Raw genomic sequence first — 20408 nt, forward strand, 5'->3', positions numbered from 1 at the left:
CCTAAGTCAAAGTGGTTACCGCATCACACAGGAGATCCTGTGTGAGCTCTGATAACCCTTGATGGATGTTCTATGGGCAGCAGAGCCTCAAGATGGAAGGAACCTGGGTCCCTGAGTTACCACTGGCACAGAGTGTCCCAGAAAAGCTGATTGAGCACAGCATCTGTATTCCCCTTCAGTTGGGTAAGAAATAAACCTCCTCGGGTTAAGCCAATAACCTAAATTGGCAACTTAGGGACTGATGGCCAGCATCAATTACCCTAATTATCATATACCACAGGCTCATTGTCCTGTTCCAAATATTGTCCCATCCCCCTTCATGGTAAGATTATATCACGTGTCAATTAGGCTTCTAGAATTAACCATTAGTGAACTAGACTTGCTGGGTGATTTAAGTCTGGCCGAGCAGTGCCAGGCTTTGTAAGAGGCGAGAGACGCTCATCCAGGAAGACGGCAAAGAGGTTAAGGATGATCCCTGCCAAACCTGGTCACCTGAATTGACTTGCCAGGACCTACAGGGTAAAAGGAAGAGCAGACTCTAACTAGTCAACTTCCTCCACATGTGTATGTCCTACTCCCAATAAATAAAGAATAATAAAATATTAAAAACTAAAGAAGAGATATGTATGGCTAGGTCTAGAATGGGTCCCATGGCCGACTGCTCTTCTGTTCATTCATTCATTCATTCCTCTTTCATCCTTCCAGCCAGAGTGTGCTGGCTGTTTAGGTGGGATGGCACCGTTTTCTTTTGTTCCCTTGATGGACTCAGCAGGTCGGCGGGTATTCTGCTTCTGTTGTGGTAAAATAACGACCTTTCTCATTGCTGTGACAGATTGCCCAGCCAAAGAAAAGCTTATTCGGGCTCACAGTTTGAGGGGATGTATGCTATCATAGTGGGGAAGCCATGGGAACAGCTTAGGGAAGCTGGTCATATTTCATCCACAGCCGTGAAGTAGAGAGGGTGGGGGACTGCTCAGCCCTCTTTTTTTATTTAGCCCAGAACTCCAGACTGTGACACAAGGCTGCCCATATCTAAGGTGGATCTTTCCATCTCAGGTAGCCTGATCTAGAAAATGCTTCAGGAACATGCTCAGAGGTTTGTTTCCGTAGCAGTTCTAAATCCTATCAGGTTGGCAATCAAGATTAACCAGCACAGTGTAGGTGTGATTACTGCATCTCTCCATAAACCTTTCCCAGTTTGAAACTGGGCACCATGCTTTTACTCTTGAGCGTTAAAGTTGGAAATCATATGCTGTAGGCAATTTTCTCTCTGTTGAATGGTTCATACTGGAGAGAAGCTCATTAATACTCAGAAAATTCTAAAAAGAGACTCCTTAAGGCTCAGAAACTAAACAACTCACAAGTCTTAGGAAGCCCATGAAACTGACCAGAAGCACAAGGCTCCTTCCTTCCCAAGCTTATATAAGGACAGCTGAAGTGGCTCAGACCAGATGAGCTGCTCCTAAGTTGAGCAATGAGCTCCAGGGTTCCTGCTTTCATGAGTCTAACACTCATGCTGAGGTAGACGTTAGTGATGCAGCTGCCTTTGAATTGTCCACGCTCCTGTAAGTAACCCCATTAAAACCATTGGTTCGTCAAGTTGCACTTTGGTATTACTTTCGTCCATAGCCAGACAGACATCTCTTCGTGTCTCCCCAAGAATAATGCCATGTAACACCATATCTTTCTGCTTTAACAGAAAGAATTTAATAGAAACACTTGTTTAAAATAGTATGGGGAAACCATAAAGTTTCTTCATTAAAGTTCTGAGGGTAGGTAGTGTGGGAAAGAAAGATTGTCAACTGTGGCCTAAGACTAAAATTAGAGCCAACCAACTGTACTGTGAAGGTGAAGACTCATCATCATGGTGGCACTTGCCTTTCAGGGCTGTCTAGTGCTTCTGCTGGCAGGTCCTCAAGGTGAAATGTGGCTGGTTGAGTCCCAGGGCACCACATCCCAAAGCAGAATGTGACCAGGCAGGTTTGAAGCTCGGTCAACCACATAAAAACCAGTTCAGGGGTGCTGGGGAAATAGCTCAGGCCGTAAAGCGCTTGCTCTGCAAGGCTGAGGACCTGAGTTCAAGCCTCAGCACCCACATGAAAAGGATGTGTGCAGGCTGGGACAATGGCTCAGCAGGTAAAGCGCTTACTGTGAAAATGAAGACCTAGCTCAGCAGACACGTAAAACAGATGGGTGCAATGGCACATGTCCATAATCCCAGCACTGGTAGGGTGGAGACAGGTGGATTCCAGGGGCTTGCTGGACAGCCAGCCTAGCTAAAGTGAGGAACTCCAGGCTCAGTGAGAGACCTGTCTCTGACCACACACACACACACACACCCACACACACACACACCAGCACAGTTGTTAGAACAGGCTTGCTGTATGGGCCCCCCAAGTCAACTGTTGTCTCTTCCCCAGCTGGCCTGAGCCCTGACATCTTGGCAACACATTGACACCTGGATGAAGGTTTCCAGGTCCCAGACACACACCAGACATCCCATGTAAGCTCTGTACTGCGGCCGCTCCCCAGCCCCTCCAGGAGGAATCTTCTATCCTATATACAAGGTCAGATGCTGGGGTTCAGGGCTAAGATAAGCTAAGTGAGTCTCTCATACAGAACAGCTTCAGGAGAGGGGCAGCCCCCTCCTGGATCCTTGTAGGAGGGAACCTTTGCTTCTCCTTGTTGTAGCTAAGAAGCTGGTAATATTCCACTTACTGCCATGTGACCTTGAGCTATCGAATTACCTCCTCCAAGTCTTGATTTCTTCCTTGTAAAATTCCTTGGAGGGTTAGTGCAGATTAGGGCTCATGCATGTAAAACAAAGAGCCCTGCCCACTTAGACTGTGGAGAAGCCATAGGGATTGTGACTGTTGATCAGAATAGCGTGTGTGTGTGTGTGTGTGTGTGTGTGTGTGTGTGTGTGTGTGCGCGCGCGCAGCACATGGAGTCCAAGGACAACAATGGATGCTGTTCCTCAGGACTCATCCATCTTGCTTTTCGGGAGCTGGGACTTGCTGATTAAGCTAGGCTTGCTGGCCAGTGGGCTCCAGGGATCTGCCATCTCTACCTCCCCAGGTCTGGGAATATTAGCACATACCACCAATCCAGATCTTTATGAGTACTAGGAACTCAAGCCCTTAGGTATGCGTGACAAGTACGTTACCGACTGAACTGTCTCCTCAGCCCCTGCTCTCAGAGGGGCTTTATGGAGATGGCTGGGTCTCCAGAGGCAGGAGCACAGGCAGAGAGGCACATCGGTGCCTAGCAATTTGGAGCTGGCTACGGAGATACTGCCAAGCCACACGGGATGGGGTGATGGGGAACACCGCCCCATCCTGATGAAGCCCTCCAAAGCCCAGACCAAAGGACCCTGCCCTGTCCAGTGCGGACAAGCCTTCTAGTTCGTCACCTCCAGCAAGATGGTCCTGTAGTGGCCAGGAGGAGTCGGGTGGAGATGCCCAAGCCCCAGGCCTGATTTTGGGGCTGCTGCCGTGCAAGTCTGGATGTGAAAGAGTGGGTGTAAAGAGTGTCAAGCAAGATTCGATTACAATTTTTATTTTGGAAAAACCTTCATCAAAATATGTATATCTAATTAGGACAATTACAGCACAGGAACAAAAAACTGATTAAAAATCAGACACTCCATAAATTATAAGTGTTTCCCTCCAGCTGGGGCACATCTCTGGCTGCTGAGCTGCAAGGCCAATCAATGGATTCAGGGCTCTGGGAGCAGGAGTGGGAGGAGGCAACACCCAGGACGGGATGGAGGGATGTGGAGCACACCCGCTGGGGCTCTGACACTGCCCGAATGTAGCACTCAGGCACGGAGGCTAGTGGATCTGCTTGGAGCAGAGAGAGCAGCTGCGGCCCCCCTGAGCAGGGGCTGTGTCTGGTGGGAGGAATCTGGCAAGATATGGATGTGCAAGTGTGTATATGCGCATGTGTGTGCTTGGTGGGGCCAATGTGTCAGATCTTGTGTGTGCATACAAAATCCGTGCAAACGTCGATCGCACTGGAAGAGGTTGTGAATGTCTGGCCGTAAGTGAAATGTACAGCTAAATCTGGAGTCTGGGCTGCAGGCAGTGTGCAGAGCCCCAGCAGGCAGCGGGGTTCTACTGCCATGCATGAGGATGGAGTCTGGCACGTCACCAGGCAAACAGCCTGCGATGGGGCTGAGGACATAGTGTGGGAAGTGAAAGGCTTACAATGCAGACATGAAGAGTTGCGTGTGGATCCCTAGCACCCGCAGGCAAAGCAGGGTGCAGCAGCCTGCATCTACGACCCCCTGTGCTGGGTGGAGCAGAGTCAGGTAGGTTCCCTGGAGCTCACTGGCTGGTAGTCTAGCCAAACTGTTGAGCTTTAGGATCAGGGAGAGACCCTGCCTCAAAAACTAAGGTGGATGGTAATTGAGGAAGGCTCTTGCTTTTGATATCTGGGCTACACACACACACACTCGCATGTAGATGCATATACAGAATAGACACATAGACATACACGAATACACATGCATGCATGTGCCCCAAGAAAAGGTGGTGGAGGGACTGGAGAACTATCTCAGCAGTTAAGAGCACTCTCTGATCTTGCAGAAAACCGGGGTTCAGTCCCCAGCATCCATGTGAGGCATCTCACGACCCACTGGTCATTCCAATTCCAGGGAATGCAATGCCCCTGGCCTTTGCAGACACCCACACACTCAGGTACACATGCTATCCCATCCCACCACGCCCATGTGTAGCTAAAGAAAAGAAAATAATCTCCACATAGGTGAAGAGATTTGGCTATTTTTGCAGGTGATGAAATTGGAATGCAGAGACTTAGAGCTGCGTCTTAAGCTTGCCTAGCCAATAAGGGACCCAGTTACAGAGGCAATGTGGCCCTGGACTTAAGTGAGGTATCTGGCTCCTCTGATCTGCAGTCTCTCCCAGAGCACATTGCAAGGCCAGGCTTAATTAGCAGGCCAAGTTGAGTCACTCCTGCTTTGCTGCTTGTCAGAAGAGAGGCATGGCTGGGGGCAGGGAGGGTAGGAATAGGGATGGGGGTGGGGATGGGGTTAGGGCAGGAGTGGACGGGTGGAAGAACAGGACAGGGAGACAGGAAGCCTTGGGAAGAGGGCATTGAAACACCTGGACACGCTCCCTGGAAACTCTCCACTGAAACAGCTGACTGTTTTCCGTCTAAGGAAGGGGTTTATGTCTGAGCTGGATCCAGCTTTGATACAGGAAGCCCTTTTCATCCCCAGCCAATCCCCTGGGAACTCAAGCCTGGGCCTTGGTCCCTTCACTCTTCCTCCCAGCTCAAGCCAAATCCCCGCCAGCCTACGCTCTTTCGGACAGGGCTTCTGTAGTGCAGCTGGTACTTGGACGCTTGAGGGATTACAGTGGGCTCAGATCCTGGAAGCCCTGTTTAGAAGGGTGGGAGGGATGGGTAGAGGAGCCTTCAGTATGTCCCTATCACCTCATTGTGCTGCCACTAGCTGGCTGTGGAGTACCAAGAAAGGCCGGTTGGCCAAGGTGGTGCTGGGAGGAGGAGGGTGGGGAAATGAGAGGTGAGGTAGGTAAACTGAGATCAGCTCTACCACTCATTTCCCTGAGAGGCTTGTTGGTGAGACCTCCCTGCCGACTTCAGTTTCCTTGTCTGTAAACCCGGGTACCTAGAGAAACTTCCAGAAATTTCAAGCTCAGACTCTCTGGATCCAGAGTTTCTCATCTTTCCTATTTTTGAGGTCCCGCCTCATTTGCATTTTTTTCCAGAGAAGGGTCAGTGTGGGTGTTGAGGGGGTGTCAGGATTGTGCTCCAGCAGGCCTCAGGGATAGGTGGGGCTAAGAGCTGCTTGGCAGGTGGTGTGGAAGTGCCCTTGGATGCAGCAGCCTGCGTGTGCACTGTTTTCTCTCCCCAGTAGGGCTCTTCCCCCTCATGCTAAACCAGGAGGCCTTCCTCTAGTCCCCGCACACGGAGGGGTGGGGTCACTCATCTGACAGTAGGAAGGCTACAGGGTGCTTTGCTGAGAAGCTGTGAGTTCCGGGAAGGGGATCACCCTCCTCAGGCTCTTTCCCCAGCACATCCCATCCCAGTGTCATAGAGTACTAGAGCTGAGGAGGAGAGAAGCTGTCAGTAAAAGGAAAAGAGTCAGTGTGATTTGCCAAGGGATATACGGTAAGTAGCCCCAGGATGGAGTCAGACCTTTATATTCTTTGTAAAAATGTTTATTCTTGTTTTTAGTTATCTTTGTGTGGGTTTGTACACATGGATGTGGTATCTCCCCACCCGGAGGTCAGAAGAGGGTATTAGAGGGTGTCAGTCTCCCTGGAACTAGGGTCACAGGGAGTTATGAGCTGCCCATAACCGTGTGGGTGCTGGAGACAGAAGGCAGGTTATATGGAAGAGCGGTGCCTTAGTTTCTTCTCTGTAATGTGATGAGACACCATGGTCAAGGCAACTTTTAGAAGAGTTTATTGAGGTTTACAGTCTCGAGGGGTTAGAGTCCACCATGACCAGCAGGCAGGTAAGCATGGTGCTGGAGCATGGTGCTGTGACCTCACATCTTGAAACAATAAGAGAGAGAGAAAGACAGAGAGACAGAGACAGAGAGGGAGAGAGAGCTAACTGAGAGTACTGTGGGCTTCTGAAACCTCAAAGCCCATCCCCAGTGACACACCTCCAACAAGGCCACACCTCCTAATCCTTCCCAAAGAGTTCCACCAACTGGGGACAAAGAATTCAAATGTATGAGCCTACGGGGGGGGGGTGCATTTTTATTGAAACCACCATAAGCAGAATCCTCAGAATCCTCAGAATCTTCCTCCTATGACTCCCTTCACACTGCTTGGTCAGGGGATGTCAGCGCCCATTTCTCTGTGAGCTGAGACTTGGCTAACTGCCTATCCAGCCTTCTGTTACTGCAATTACTGCCCACAACCACATGGTGTCACTGTTGGCAATTGGTCTGGTGTAACTTAATAGGTGAGACCAGTGGTAGAGCTTGCATGGTCTACGTCAGATGAAAACACCATGGCATACAGTTGTCCCCTGAGCATGACAGTCCCAACTAAAAGGAGCTGGGAGCTTGATACCCTTGGAGGGTATTGCTTTGCTACAGCCTGGGCTAGTGAAACTTAAAGGATGACCTTGCAGGCTGCCACACTGCCACTGCCAGAAACTCCAATGCAAAGTATTTTAAAAATAAATGTATGCATTTTGCTCAAACTCAATAAAGATGACCTTTAAAAAGATAGTTACAGATGACCTTTTACACCATCTCCTACCCCATATACAAAAGACACTCAATAGAAGCTAAAGCTATTAAAGTACTCTCTGTACTTTAAATGCCTACTTGCCCTCACCACCTCTAAACTCTGAGACATGATTTCATAGGGATATCTGTAAATTTGCAAATTGGAACTCCCAGCATCTCAATTTCATACCCAGAAATGTTTAATATTAAATACATACCCATTTCTTCCTTTTAAAATATTTACATCAGGCTTTCTGGGGATTTCCCTTAATTTTTATTTATATATTGTATGTGAAGGAAGGACCACATGCTACAGCATGCCTGTGAAAGTCAGAGGACAACTTAGAGAAGCTGGTTTTCTCCTTCCATCATGCGGGTCCTAGGGATCACACTCAGGTTGTCAAACTTGGCAACAAGTGCCGTTAACCACTGAGCCATCTCACTGGCCCCTCCTTGGATCTTTAAAGACTCTTCCCATTTTAAAGAGCCAGACTTCAGTTTGTAAAAGAGAATTTTAAGTTGACAGCTAAATTGTATATAAAATACAGAGTTCTCATAATCTCCCATAGCCTCTTCTGCTATTGGTGCCTCAGTCCACATTTATTACACTTGATAGACTCTCCATGATTTTTCTGACAGAGTAGCAGAGTTGACTCAGAGAAGACTTTGCTTGGCTGGCTTGGACCACAGTCCTCCTCTGAACCAAGCATTCTCACCAGAGAATACAGCATCATGACAACTGAATCACTTGATCACACAGAATGTCATGATGTTACCTGCGATGGTGTATCAGTCAAGATTCTCCAGAGGAACAGAACTTACGGAAGGAATTTCTTTCTATATACATACAAAGGGGATTTATTAAAATGTCTTACAGGCTGTGGTCCGGCGAATCCAACAATTAGCCTATGGCTGCCTGTGGCTGAAAGATTCAAGAATCCAGTAGTTGTACAGTCCACCAGGCTGGATGTCTCAGCTAGTTGTCAGTGTGCTGGAATCCTGAATAAGAAGGCTGTAATGTCAGGGAAGGAATGGACTTGCCAGTGAGAGCAAGAGCAAGTGGGCTAAAGCAAAAACTTCCTTCTTCCATGTCCTTTACACACGCTTCCAGCAGAAGGCGTGGTACAGATTAAGGGTGAATCTTCCTTTTAATCTCCAGATTAGAAGTGGATCTCTCACTTTGAAGGATATGATTAAGAAAAAAAAAAAAAAGCCCTCACAGGTGTGCCCAGCCATTTTCATTAATTGTAGATGTAGTCAAGTTGACAACCAAGAATATCCATCACAGAGGTCATGGGCTCTTGTCTGTAAACAAGGAGGAGAGACTGCTCAGGTCACTATGTCTGAGGCAGACAGAAACACTATCACTGTGTTCTCAGGGTCAGCCTACCATGCCACCCCAGGCCTCTTCTCCTGAGTGACCTTTTGCCATCTATCCTCCAGTGACCTCTGCATCCAAGAGCTCTGAGTGTGCTTGTTTCACTTCTATTGCTGGGACAAATACCCTAACAAAAAATGAGGGCAGCCACGGGTGAGAGGTGTTATTTGGCTTACAATTCCACAGTCTGTTATTTGAGGAAATCAAGTGTGGGGCCAGAAAAGCCATGCGACCAGAGAGCTGGTTTGGAGCAAGAGTGAGGTTGAGACATGTCCAAACCCTGAAAATTTCATTCAGAGACCAGCAGGAGTAGAACAGCTTCCTCCTTGTTCTGGGCCTGCATTGTCCCTCCATGTCCTTGAGACCCCCCCCCCCACCTCTCCCACCCTTGAGATAGTCACATAACCTGGTAGGCAGGTTTCAAGTTAAACTTTTTCTCTCCTTATAAGGACGTGTCCAGCAAGCACCCAGAATTCCTCTTCGTGCAAATGAAGCATTCCTAGCACCTCAGCCAATGATGTACACTCACTCACTCCTAAAGGTTTATACAGTCCTTGTTTCACTGAAAACCACCTCAGTGATGACCGAGATCCTTCCGGTCCAACAGTGCCTGGACACCCTGAAGGGAAAAGCCGACCTGGGCAACCGTCATGGAAGGAAGTTCACCAATCACGTCCATGGTTGAGCAGGGGGAGAATAAGTGCATGGATCTTTGCTTGCTTGCTCGCTACTCAGCTAGCCCTCTGTACGCTTACACGGCCCAGGGCCTCAAAACAGAAAACAGCTCTACCCTCAGGGGGCTGGCTCAATTAACAATATGACCCCAGCCCGAACTCACATATCCACAAACATCTACAAGAATCATCTCAATGAGACTCCCTTCTTAGGCAATTTTATGCCGTGGGAAGTTAATAGTTAAAATCAAGAATCCTGGGGGGAAATGTCACTACTGTGGCCATCGATACCATGCTTACCACCACCTTACCGTTCAGTGTTTCCTTGAGGAAGGCCGCTTCTGGGTGCTGTGTGGCCTCCTCCATTGGACAGCTTGGCGCAGGAGTATCTCCCGTGGTCATCCGCCTTTATGACCTAGTGTGGCCAAAAGCCTTCCCAGGGGACTTTAATTCCAGGGCACCTCAGTGTGTGAGTGCGCTGTGTGTGCTGTGTGTGTGTGTGTGTGTGTGTGTGTGTGTGTGTGTGTGTGTGCATGTGCGCGCTATAAGGCTAGGAGTGTGGATACCTTATCTTCACCAACATGTGGGTGGCAAGGGAAGGGGTGACCATCTGGCCGCGTGTATTTTCTCCATGTCTGTAGCATCCTGATTATTATTCTGATCCCGGGCAGAGACAGCTGCATGGTGGGGGGAGGAAGCTGACCGGCAGTGGCAGGTCACACTGGCTGCTGGGGTTGGAAGGTGACCAGATCCTGGCAGGGAGGAGGAAGAGGCCAGAGGGACAGAGAGCCAACTGTGAAGGCAGTTGTACCCACCTCCCCTCACCCCCAGCTCCCTTCTTCCTGTCAATCCAGCCATCTGGTTTGTGCTGTTGCTGGGGTGGGGGCCAGGCCCTTCAGGCCCTCCTGTAGGGCAAACCCCAGCAAGGTTGGAGGGAGGGGAGAGACAAAGTCTGGGCTGAGAACCTCTGCTCTGGTCAGCTGTCTGTTCTCACACACATTTTTAAAGCCCCCCTCCCCCGCTCTGCTCAGCACCCTGGGCTGACCCTGGTAGGAAGCTCATACTGGTTCTGGATGAGAAGGCCTGGTGGGAGATTTCAGGCCCCGTCCTTCTTTGGCACTAGAGATGCAACTTTAAATCTGTAAATGCCATCTTGTCCTCATTCTTCCAGCCCCAGTGGGAACAGCTTTCTGCTTCTCATGGTTTCTGAGTTCTCACCCATTCTCTTTGGCTTCTCCAGGCTTTCTTCACCCCTACCATCCCAGGTATAAATGGCGCATTTTGCATGCTTAGAGAAGCCTTTTCTGGCTCTGAAGGCTGTAACCCTCCATCCCACTCAGGGGGTCTCTGCCGCAGCCAGCCGGGTGAACTTGAAGCTTTCTCTCTCTGGCATCTCATTTTCTTCTCTGTAAAAGGAAATGGGGCTGCTTCTGGGACTCTTCTAGGCTCCCCCAGATTTCCTGAACCACACCGGGGATTTCTCAAGCTGTTCTCACCTCATCTTCGAGGGAGGGACAGATCTGCTCTCTTGGTGTGGCTGTCTATTTTCCATATAGGTATGGTCCTACCCAGGGCTGGAAAGAGAGACCTGGCTATCCTGAGCAGTCAGAGTCATGGGTATCTTCCAGAAAGGTCTCTCCTCTGAAAAGTTAGACAAAGAGAGGGGCGAGTAAGTGCTAAGCAGAGATGGGTGAAGCCTCCTTGGTCTTCTCCCCAACATACCTGCCTTCCCTACATCAGGTCCAGACAGCTGTCGGTTTGGAGAAGGGAAGTTTTAGGGGGTGGAGCCATGGGAGGAAGCCTGGGAGAGATCAGAAGAGCCAGAGCCTGGGCCTTGCTTGGGGTTTGAAATGCCCAAGCTGTTAATTTGAGGCTAATCAATGCTAATTTGCACATATCTGGTTGCTAGAGCCGTTATCTATTTCTTGTCAAGATGTCCCAGGGGCTCCTAGCTCTTCCCCATGACTGCCCACCGGGCACCTCCTCCCCCACGCAAAGGCATTGTGGGACCAGCTCGGCAGGGGGAGATAGCAGATAGGCACTTGAAGCCTTTGAGCCCACCCTAGCTGGCACAATGGGCTGGAAGAGATTCAGGACTCAGAAGGGGAGGAGAGAAGGGGCTGGGGGCTGGCCAGCACAGCCTGGGAGGAGGAGATTTAAGCAAAAGTGCAAATTACCCAAACCCGTGATTAACATTTCTTCCAAATCTGCATGAATATTAAAGCGTAACCCACCCTGGTCCCCACACAATGAATTCTGCATGAATCTTAAGATAAATCGTTTGGATAACTTAGCGGCAGCTGTAGTCCCCTGCCACCAGCTGCTTCCCCAAATCATTTCAAGGCAGGGAAGGGATGAGAAAAAGAGAATGTTGGTAAGGGCCAGGAGGGGCCAGGAGGGGCCAGGTGGGGCCAGGAGGGGCCAGGAGGGGCCAGGAGGGGCCAGGAGGGGCCAGGAGGGGCCGATTATTTAGACACTCTGTGCTCAGACACTTTGGCTAGGCAGGGTGTCATGCTGAGGGTGGGTTTCACAAGCCCGCGGCTTGTTCATGTTGTACGAACAAGGTGAGGGGTGGGCTTTACCAAGTCTGTGCCTCTTTGTCACATGCTGTAAGGACAGAGCGTGAGCTATCGGTCATCTACTTTGCAGTCCTCCAAGGACTGCTTTCCAGTGTCCCTGCTCTGTTGCTCTGTCCTTCTCTCTCTTTGAGAAGCAACCTTCTTGATTGACCCTCAGCTTACACCTATCGCCCTGAAGGGTAGGATTCTCAAGCAGGGACAGCTTTGTCCCCACCAAGAGACATTTGGGGGTATCTGGAGATTCTCATGATTAGGAAGTGGCGCTCCTGACATTGCTGATGCTGCGGAGCACCCCGCAGTGACACTCCCTCACCCTGAGAATCACCTAGCTTCTGATATCAGTAGCATGGAGCCTGAGAAAGCCTGCCCTGGTGGGTACACAGCTCTGTTGGTGTCCTTGCTTCCCCTGAAGATCCGCCTTCTCTTTGGTAGAATCCAGTCAGTCAAGGTCCTGGAGGGGAGCCAGAGACAGAGTTTTGAGCTCCAGTGTGGCAACAACATTATTGTGGTCGTCATCAAGCCAGACGAGGCCCTGCAGGCAGCAGATGGTACCCCCTTCCCCCAAAGGTTCCAGCTCCTGACTTTTGTTTAGTGTGTGTGCGTGGTGTACATGACATGTGTGTTCAGCTGTCTGTGCTTGTGCCCGCATGTGCAGAGGCCAGAGGGTGACATCAGGTGTCCTGCTCCGTCACTCTCTACTGTGGTATAACTTTGAGACAGGGTTTCTCACTGAATCTGGAGTCATGTGGGCTGCAGTACTGACTCTGTCCCTATCTCTCAAAGCATTGGGGTTACAGGCACATGTGGGCCATGCCTGGCTTTTTACTAGGCATGAAAACTCAGGACCTCATGCTTGCACAGCAAGTACCCTTATATACTGAACTCTCCACCATCCCTGCCATGGAAGTTTAATGAAGAGGACATTTACAGGCTTGTGTGTAGAGTCAAGACCCAAAGAGGTGGTATAGATCCAAGGTGCAATAATGTGAGAGGCCATCCCATCCTTAGGTATAAAGGGACAAGGGAAAGGAACAGGGGTACCTGAGTCTGGAGAAAGTCAACAGGAACCATAGACTCAGCCAGAAACAAAGAAGGTCTAGTCAGCACCCTGGATTGGTCATGCCTGGTTTAGAAGGCAGAGAACAAAAGGCCTGTTCAACACTGCCTGTAGGAGAGGGAAGAAAGAATGGTAAGAGGAAACTAGGGGACAAGTGGAGAGTGGCTGGCACAGTTATCATGACCAGCGCCACCTTGGGAAACCCAGGGACGGCCTAGAAGATCAGTAAATACATGGGCCAGCAGTTAAAGAAACCAGGAGAAAAAAAAATCCTGATCATAACCATGAGAGGATTAGTACAAAACAAAATGCCTTTTGGAAAATTCCAGACTCTCTTTTCTTGAGAAAAGGTTAAAATATTAGGATTCTCTTGGGAACCAATCTCAGAGAGAGTGAGAGGGAGAGAGAGAGAAAGAGAGCTTCAGGAAACCAATGGCATGCTGGGATTCAATTTACAAAAACACAGTTGAAGCACCAATTTACAGACATGTGCCCCTTGTCTAGAGAGAATTGCATGAAGGCTGGGGTGTTCAAAGAGGCAAAAGCCAGCCCAGCATGTTGCAAGGCTGGATGTGGATGGGGTCAGGTCCCTGGGAGACTGGGGGAGGGGAACCTACCAGCTTGATGGCTGGCTGTAGTCCATGGGAGAGGAAGAGAGTTTAGCAGGGATTTTCACATCTTTCTCTGACAGATGTTAGGGCTGCCCCCTAGCACTGGGAGGATGGGGTGGGGTCTGGAAATTGGGTTCAGTTGGGTGCCATTGCCTATGTTCTAGTGGATGGGCATTTCTTGCTAACTACTGGGCAGTGTCCTGAAGCTGTGATCCTCTCTGGTCACAGGTAGGATCAGGGCCTTTGCAGACCCTTCTGGGGTACCTGAAGGAGGGGAGTATGAATGGTTCTCCCATTGGTCACTGGACTGGAGGGCTTGCCTTCTCTTTCTGGTTTTAAGCAGGATGTTAACAAGAAATAGACAAACAGGAGTGCTTTTCAGCTCAGCAGGGCGATGGGGGAGTGAATTAAAATCCCATTATAAAAACACCGCAGAGGCTGCTGGCAGCCTCGTGGGTGATCATTCACAACAACACACACATGCCCGTCAAATGCTGTGCTGTGACTTGGGCCACAGTGGTGGCCTGGGGAAAACTTCCGATGTCAGATCAACCTGAGAGGACCACCCAGGAGCCTGTGATCTTCTTCACCTTCCTCAGGCTTTGGAATTCCATTGAACTTCCTCTTCTCTGGGATTGGCTGGGGCCAGCCTCTGGGGGATACATATGAGCCTTTGACCTTGGCTCCCCTCTAGCAAGGCCATGGCAGAAAGGAGGGCTCAGTGTGGGACCAGAGTAGTTAGGATGTCTTATCCTGGTTCCCTCCCTGCCAGGAGGTGGCAGGCAGTGATGGATATTGAGCCTCTCCAATGTCATCTATGTCTCTAAGCATTTCCTGTCTCCCTTTCAGCCCTAGGGACTACTGGCTTCCCTTCCCTGCTAAGCCTTCCTTGCCTGTGTTCCCCATTCCTTGGATCCCCAGCCTCGTTTCAGCATCATTAATGTTTGTTTGTTTGTTTGTTTGTTTGTTCATTTTAACTCCCTTTCACCATGCTTTGGAGCATGCAAGACTTTCTGCAAAGACTCTGATGCTCTACCCACCACAGGGGCTGAAGCCATTGCTGAATGCAGGGCCAGGTTCACAGGAAGCTTGGCTCTGTGCAGCCGTGGACAGCAGCCTCCAGAGCTTGGTGTTTTCCCAGCTCTGCCACTTAATGACTAGCTCTGTAGCTGTGGGAAGCTTACTTCAGTGTCTTCAGTGTTTTCCCTCATAAAATGATGATGATGATGATCATGATGATGATGATCATGATGATGATGATGATTGTGGTGATGATGGTAGTGGTAATGTTGGTGATGATGGCAATAGTGGTAGTGGTGATGATAATGATGATGATGGTGACGATGATAGCACACATGCCATAGAGTTAGCATGATTTTAAATGAGCAAACTCACACAAAATTTTAAAATGGCAAAGCACAAACCATGAGAAATATTAGCTATTACTTTTTATTATAGTACCAACATGAAATTTGCTTTTTCTCCACTTTACATAAAAGGCCTACCCAGCAACCAACCTACCTCCACTTTTAAGTAATGTGGCTGTGAGATACTGTCTCCTGTAGGTAGAAGGTCCTGGAAGCCCCATCTGTTTCTGGGAAGGTCCAGACTGCTCAGCTCCTGGCCTAGCATGTTCCTCTCCAAGTATCAGTGAGGACCTGCCAAATGGTTCCCTTGTTCACAAGTGCTAGGCCTATTGTAGACCAGGCCCTTTTGAGTCTTGAGGATGGTATGTAAAACTAAGACACCCATTTTGTCATGGGTCATTGAACTAGAATTAGAAAGAGCTGAACTGGTTTAGGACAGTGAACTGGTTTAGGACAGCTGTGTGGAAGACAGGGCAAGTACCAATGGCTTTGGATTCAAGGATATTAGAAGTGTTTGGATGGTCTTATGTCACCAGCTTAATTCTATAGGTGCCATATACCACCATATCCTTTCAGTGGACTTACTTTAGGAAAGTAGAGCTGGGGGTGGTGGCACACACCTGTAATCCCAGTACTCAGGCAGATTTCTGTAAGTTCGAGGCCAGCCTGGTCTACAAAGCAAGTCCGGGGTAGTAGTCAGGGCTTGTTGGAAATCTTGTCTCTAAAAACCAAAAGCCAAAACCAAAACCAGCAACAAAGTGGGTTGGGCCTGGTAAGATTTTGAGATGAGCTCTTTCTCTTCAACCAGGTGGCCAAGCAGACCCTAATATGCAGATAGTCATCAAGACCCTGACAGGCAAGTCCATCACTCCTGAGGTCAAGCCCAGTGACGCCACCGAGAATGTGAAAGCCAAGATTCAAGACAAGGAAGGCATCCCACCCTGACCAGTAGAGGCTGGTATTCGCTGGCAAGCAGCTGGAAGATGACTGCCCCTCTCTGACTGCAGCATCCAGAAAGAGTCCGCCTTGCACCTGGTGCTGCGCCTGCATGGCAGCATCATGTGGCTATCCCTCGTCAGCTTGCTCAGAAGTACAACTGTGACAAGATGACCTGCCACAAGTGCTACGCATGTCTGCACCCCCATGCAGTCAACTGCCCCAAGACAGCCTGCACCCCAAGATGAAGGTCCAATAAAGTTGGGGCTGCACCCTGCCCATGACCAAATAAAGTCTCCTTCCATCGACTGGAGCATTTAAAAACAAAAAAGATTTTGGATGAGGTTTCCCCTTTCTTCAGAGGATCTGTAGATTTAAACTGACCCTATGACAACCGTTGCTGCAGCCGCTGCCGCCACCACAGCCGTATCACCACGATCCACATTACTACAATCTTCTACTGCTACCACCTTCACCACCACCACCCCTATAACCTCCACAATCATCACTGCCATTATCACCATCATTTCAACCTCCAGCACCGCCATAACCACCACCATCACCGCCACTATCATTCTTACCCTTACAGCACCGCCATAACCACCACCATCACCGCCACTATCATTCTTACCCTTACAGCTTCCATCACTGCTGCAACTACCACCACCATCACAACCTCCACTACCACTGTCATTACCAGCACGGCACGTCCACTGCCGTCACCATCGTCATCACCATCATTACAACTTCCACCACCCACATAACTACCATTCCCGTCACTACAACCTCCGCTGCTGCCACTGCCACCACCATCACCTCCATCATCCCTGCTACCATCCCCACTATGGCCTCTACCACTGCTAACTGGCCCTCCATCATTACCACCACTCCAACCTCCACAGCCGTCTCCGGCACCATCACTGCTATCATCACCACCTCTACCGCTGCCGCTACAATAGCAGCCTTCACCGCTGCCACCGCCATCACTACTGCCATCGCCAGCAGCAGCCACCACAGCTGCTGTCACCACCGCCACTGTCGTCGCCATCACTGCAACCTCTGCAGCCGCTGTGTCTGCTGCAACCACACCATCATTACCATCTTCAACACCGCCACTGTGGCTTCATCACTGCCATAGCCATCACCACAACAACCTCTACCACTGCCGTTCCAGCACCATCATCGCTGCCATCGCTACTACTGTTACTGCCATGCTACCGCTGTTACTATGGCTACAACAAATCCTATCACCGCTATCACCACTATCACCACGACCTCTATTGCCGCTACACCACAGCCACCGCCATTCACCACTACTCTGTTGCCATGACCATCTCAGCACTGGCAACGCAGCTGCTCCCATTTGGTCGTCAGGTTTCCAGGCCAGCAGAAGGCACATCAGGGGCCCTTGACAGCCTCCTTTCTTAGCTTCTTTGTTCTGCGGCAAAGAGAAAGAGTCTTTCCTACTCCTCAGGATGGGAGCAAAGGGCACGAGGAGCTGCAGAAGCGAGATGCGCAGAAGGCCTGCCTGAATCAAGAAGGGTTTGGATTTTCATCCCTCCTCTCTAACTTCCGAGCATGTCTTGCCCTGCATGACATGAGTACGGACACCAGAGCGAGGGGAACCTCACTGTGGAAGATCTCGCTCCTGCTTCTCTGTCTCTCAGCAGGGACAAGAAGACTGACCTTGTAAGATGGTTCTGTGAAGACTGAAAAGGAGGTAAAATGTCAATAAACGCTTGATCCGGTGTGCGGTACACTGAAAGTGCTCATCCAGCGAAGCTCGCTTGTACTTCACTTATCCCGCTCCCTCTCTCCCTAGTCACCTTGCACCTTCCCTCCACCCCAGTGAGGGAACACAGACTGATTAATGGGGTTTGAGCTTGTGATGTTCACAGCCCAAACCCAAACCCCAGTCCATGTGAGACAAGTAGCACTTCCTGATAATATTCCTGACCCCCACATCTCAGTAACCCGGGACTCCCAAGGGCATCTCTTCTGTTCTCTTTGTATTAACTATTCAGAGCTGCATAGCAAGCTGCCCTAAAATTTAGAGGCTTAAGCCAGTGTATCTCAGAGTGTTCAGGTTAGGAATCCCAGCAGCTGAGCCATCCATCTCCTTTGGCTCAGGAGCCTCCCAGGACTGCCCGCTGAGGCCAAAGCCACTCTGCAGTTGTGGCTGGGGAAGATTCACCTCTCTCTGCTCATGTGGCTTCCAGAAGGCCTAAGCACTGACAGGGCTGTTGGCTGTGGTCTTCTCTCAGTTCTTTGGGACGAGGGCTTCTCCAGAGGCCAATGCACTGCAGGGCAGCTTGCTCCATTACACGGGCAGGTCAGAGGTCGAGTGCTTTGTGGCTTGATCTTGAGAGTGACATTCCATCCTTCTCACCACGTCTATTAATTAGAAGGGGGTCGTCGCCACCCACACTCAAAGGAAAAGATCACACAACAGCATGAACAACAGGCCGGAGGTGGGAGAACACTGCAAACCATTTGGGAGCTGGCTGCTGTATAATTTGACCCTGGAAAGCATGATCTTTCTCTAGTGGAGGAAGTTGTTAGGAGTTGTGCAGTGATTATTAGAGTGGGATTATCCAGAATAGCTCAAGAATAGAAATAGCTCATCTGTCCATCAACTGACACATGACCATATTGATAATGATCAATAGTCAAAATAGATATTGATAAGATTTATGTAGATGGATCTTGACAACACGATGCTAAATAAAAGAAACCAATCACAATGGACCACAGACTGCAGGGTTCCATTCATAGAAATGTCCATAATGGGAATCTATAGATGTAGAAAACTGATGAATGGCTTCCAGGATCTGAGGAAAGGGAGACAACAGAGGAAAGGAGTGGGCTGAATGGTGGTTCCCCCAGTATGCAAAAGGGTTTACTGTGTAGCACCTATGAATAAAGATTTGAATTTATTTTCTATTTGTTTACTTTGGCTGGCCTGGAAGTCACAAGGTGGCCCCAGGCTGGCCTCAGACTTGAGGCAATCCCCTTACCTCAGCCTCCCAAATCTTTATGGAAACAACTAAGTTAAGGATTCCAAGATGAGGCCATTTGAGATTTAGGGTAAACCCTAAACCTATTGACATGTATGTATATTACTTCCTGTGGTGCTAGAATCAAACTCAGGACATTGGAATTCTGAATCTCCAGTCCCTCTCTCTCTCTATCTCTCCTTCATTCCTTTATCTCTTTCTTTTGTTCTCTCCCCTTTCTCTCTTTCTTTTCCTTCTCTTTCTCTCTCATCTGTCCCATCTCTCTCTCGAACTGTTAGAGAATCAATATTTATGATTTTAAGTCCAAATCAGTGGAAATCTATAGCAGCTTTCAGGAATAGAGCAAGGGTGACCTCTTAGGATGCAGGTTTCTTTGTGAGACAATGACAAATTTCAAAGACTGACTGAGGTGATATCCCAAAAACCTCCACATCATGCACTTGAAATGTCAAATTGTAGGAGATTCTAATGTTATCTCAATAAAGATATTTCCAAAAAGCAGTTCAAGGATTTGTCCATATTCCCAAAAGGCAGGACCTGTGACAGGGCAAGGAGGGATGTTTGACCAGACTCTATGTGGCACCATACAGCGAGGCTGCTGCCTGTGGACAGTGGGGCCCAAGGTGGGCGGTGGAGGAAGGGAGCCCCTGGTCATTCTGCTTTTCCTGCACTCCCTTTCTCATGCATATTCTTGCTGCCTTTGCTGTGTTTAACACCCCTCAATTGTCTCTGATCAGCTCCCCCCAACCCATTCATCACCCCCTGTATTCTCTTCCATCATCCCCTCCAAACAGTAACCCCCTCTGGGGGTCCATTTCCACACTCCCTCAGATGTCAAGGGAATTGAATGCATGGCAAAATATTTCCGAGGTCTAAATTACACCGACCCCGGAAGGCTGAACTTGCGGTATAATCCAGGTTATGAATTGTAAATCAGACGCCATGCAAAATACTCACAAAAAATTCAATAAGCTTCTTTTGCTCCCAGTACAGAAAGGCAGGGCCTGAGGAGGCAGAAGGAGGCAGGCTGTGGTTGGAGGAAAGGGAGAGGGAGTGTGGAAGGAGAGCAGGGGGCAGCCAGGCTGTCTTTGGTTCTGCTTGGCCAAGCCTTCTCAGGGACAGAATCATTCACTTACCCGAGGGAAGAGCCAAGAGGTCTCCATGAAGTTTCTGTGGCATGCACTTTAAGATGTAAACCAGCTTTGCAAATAAATACGATGCTACCAGCCTGCCTGCTCTAGAGAGGCTGTGCCAGTCCCCTAAAACTTGGGTGGGGGCTTTCTTCTTTGAGTTGAGTCACCATTTGTATGGTCCTGTCTCTACAGTGCCAATAAAGTATGCCATGCAGGCATTCAGATCTTTGATTTTTTTAAAAGTTAGATTCATTTACTTTATTCTATGTGTAAACGTTTTGCCCGAATGTATGTACATACGACACAAGCATGCTTAGTACCCACAGAGATCAGAAGAGAATATTGGATTTTCTGGAACTACCACGTAAGTGCCGGTACCAGGTCCTCTGCAAGAGTAGCAAGTTCTCTTAACCACTGAGCCA

General features: G+C 49.3%; 1 pseudogene; it reads left to right on the forward strand.

Annotated features, from left to right (window-relative positions):
* The first annotated feature begins 4228 nt into the window (after nucleotides 1–4228).
* LOC110548094 (ubiquitin-like) lies at nucleotides 4229–16084 on the forward strand (annotated as a pseudogene).
* Nucleotides 16085–20408: the final 4324 nt, after the last annotated feature.

This window comes from Meriones unguiculatus, chromosome 7, assembly GCF_030254825.1.
Source record: "Meriones unguiculatus strain TT.TT164.6M chromosome 7, Bangor_MerUng_6.1, whole genome shotgun sequence".
Taxonomy (NCBI): Eukaryota; Metazoa; Chordata; class Mammalia; order Rodentia; family Muridae; genus Meriones; species Meriones unguiculatus.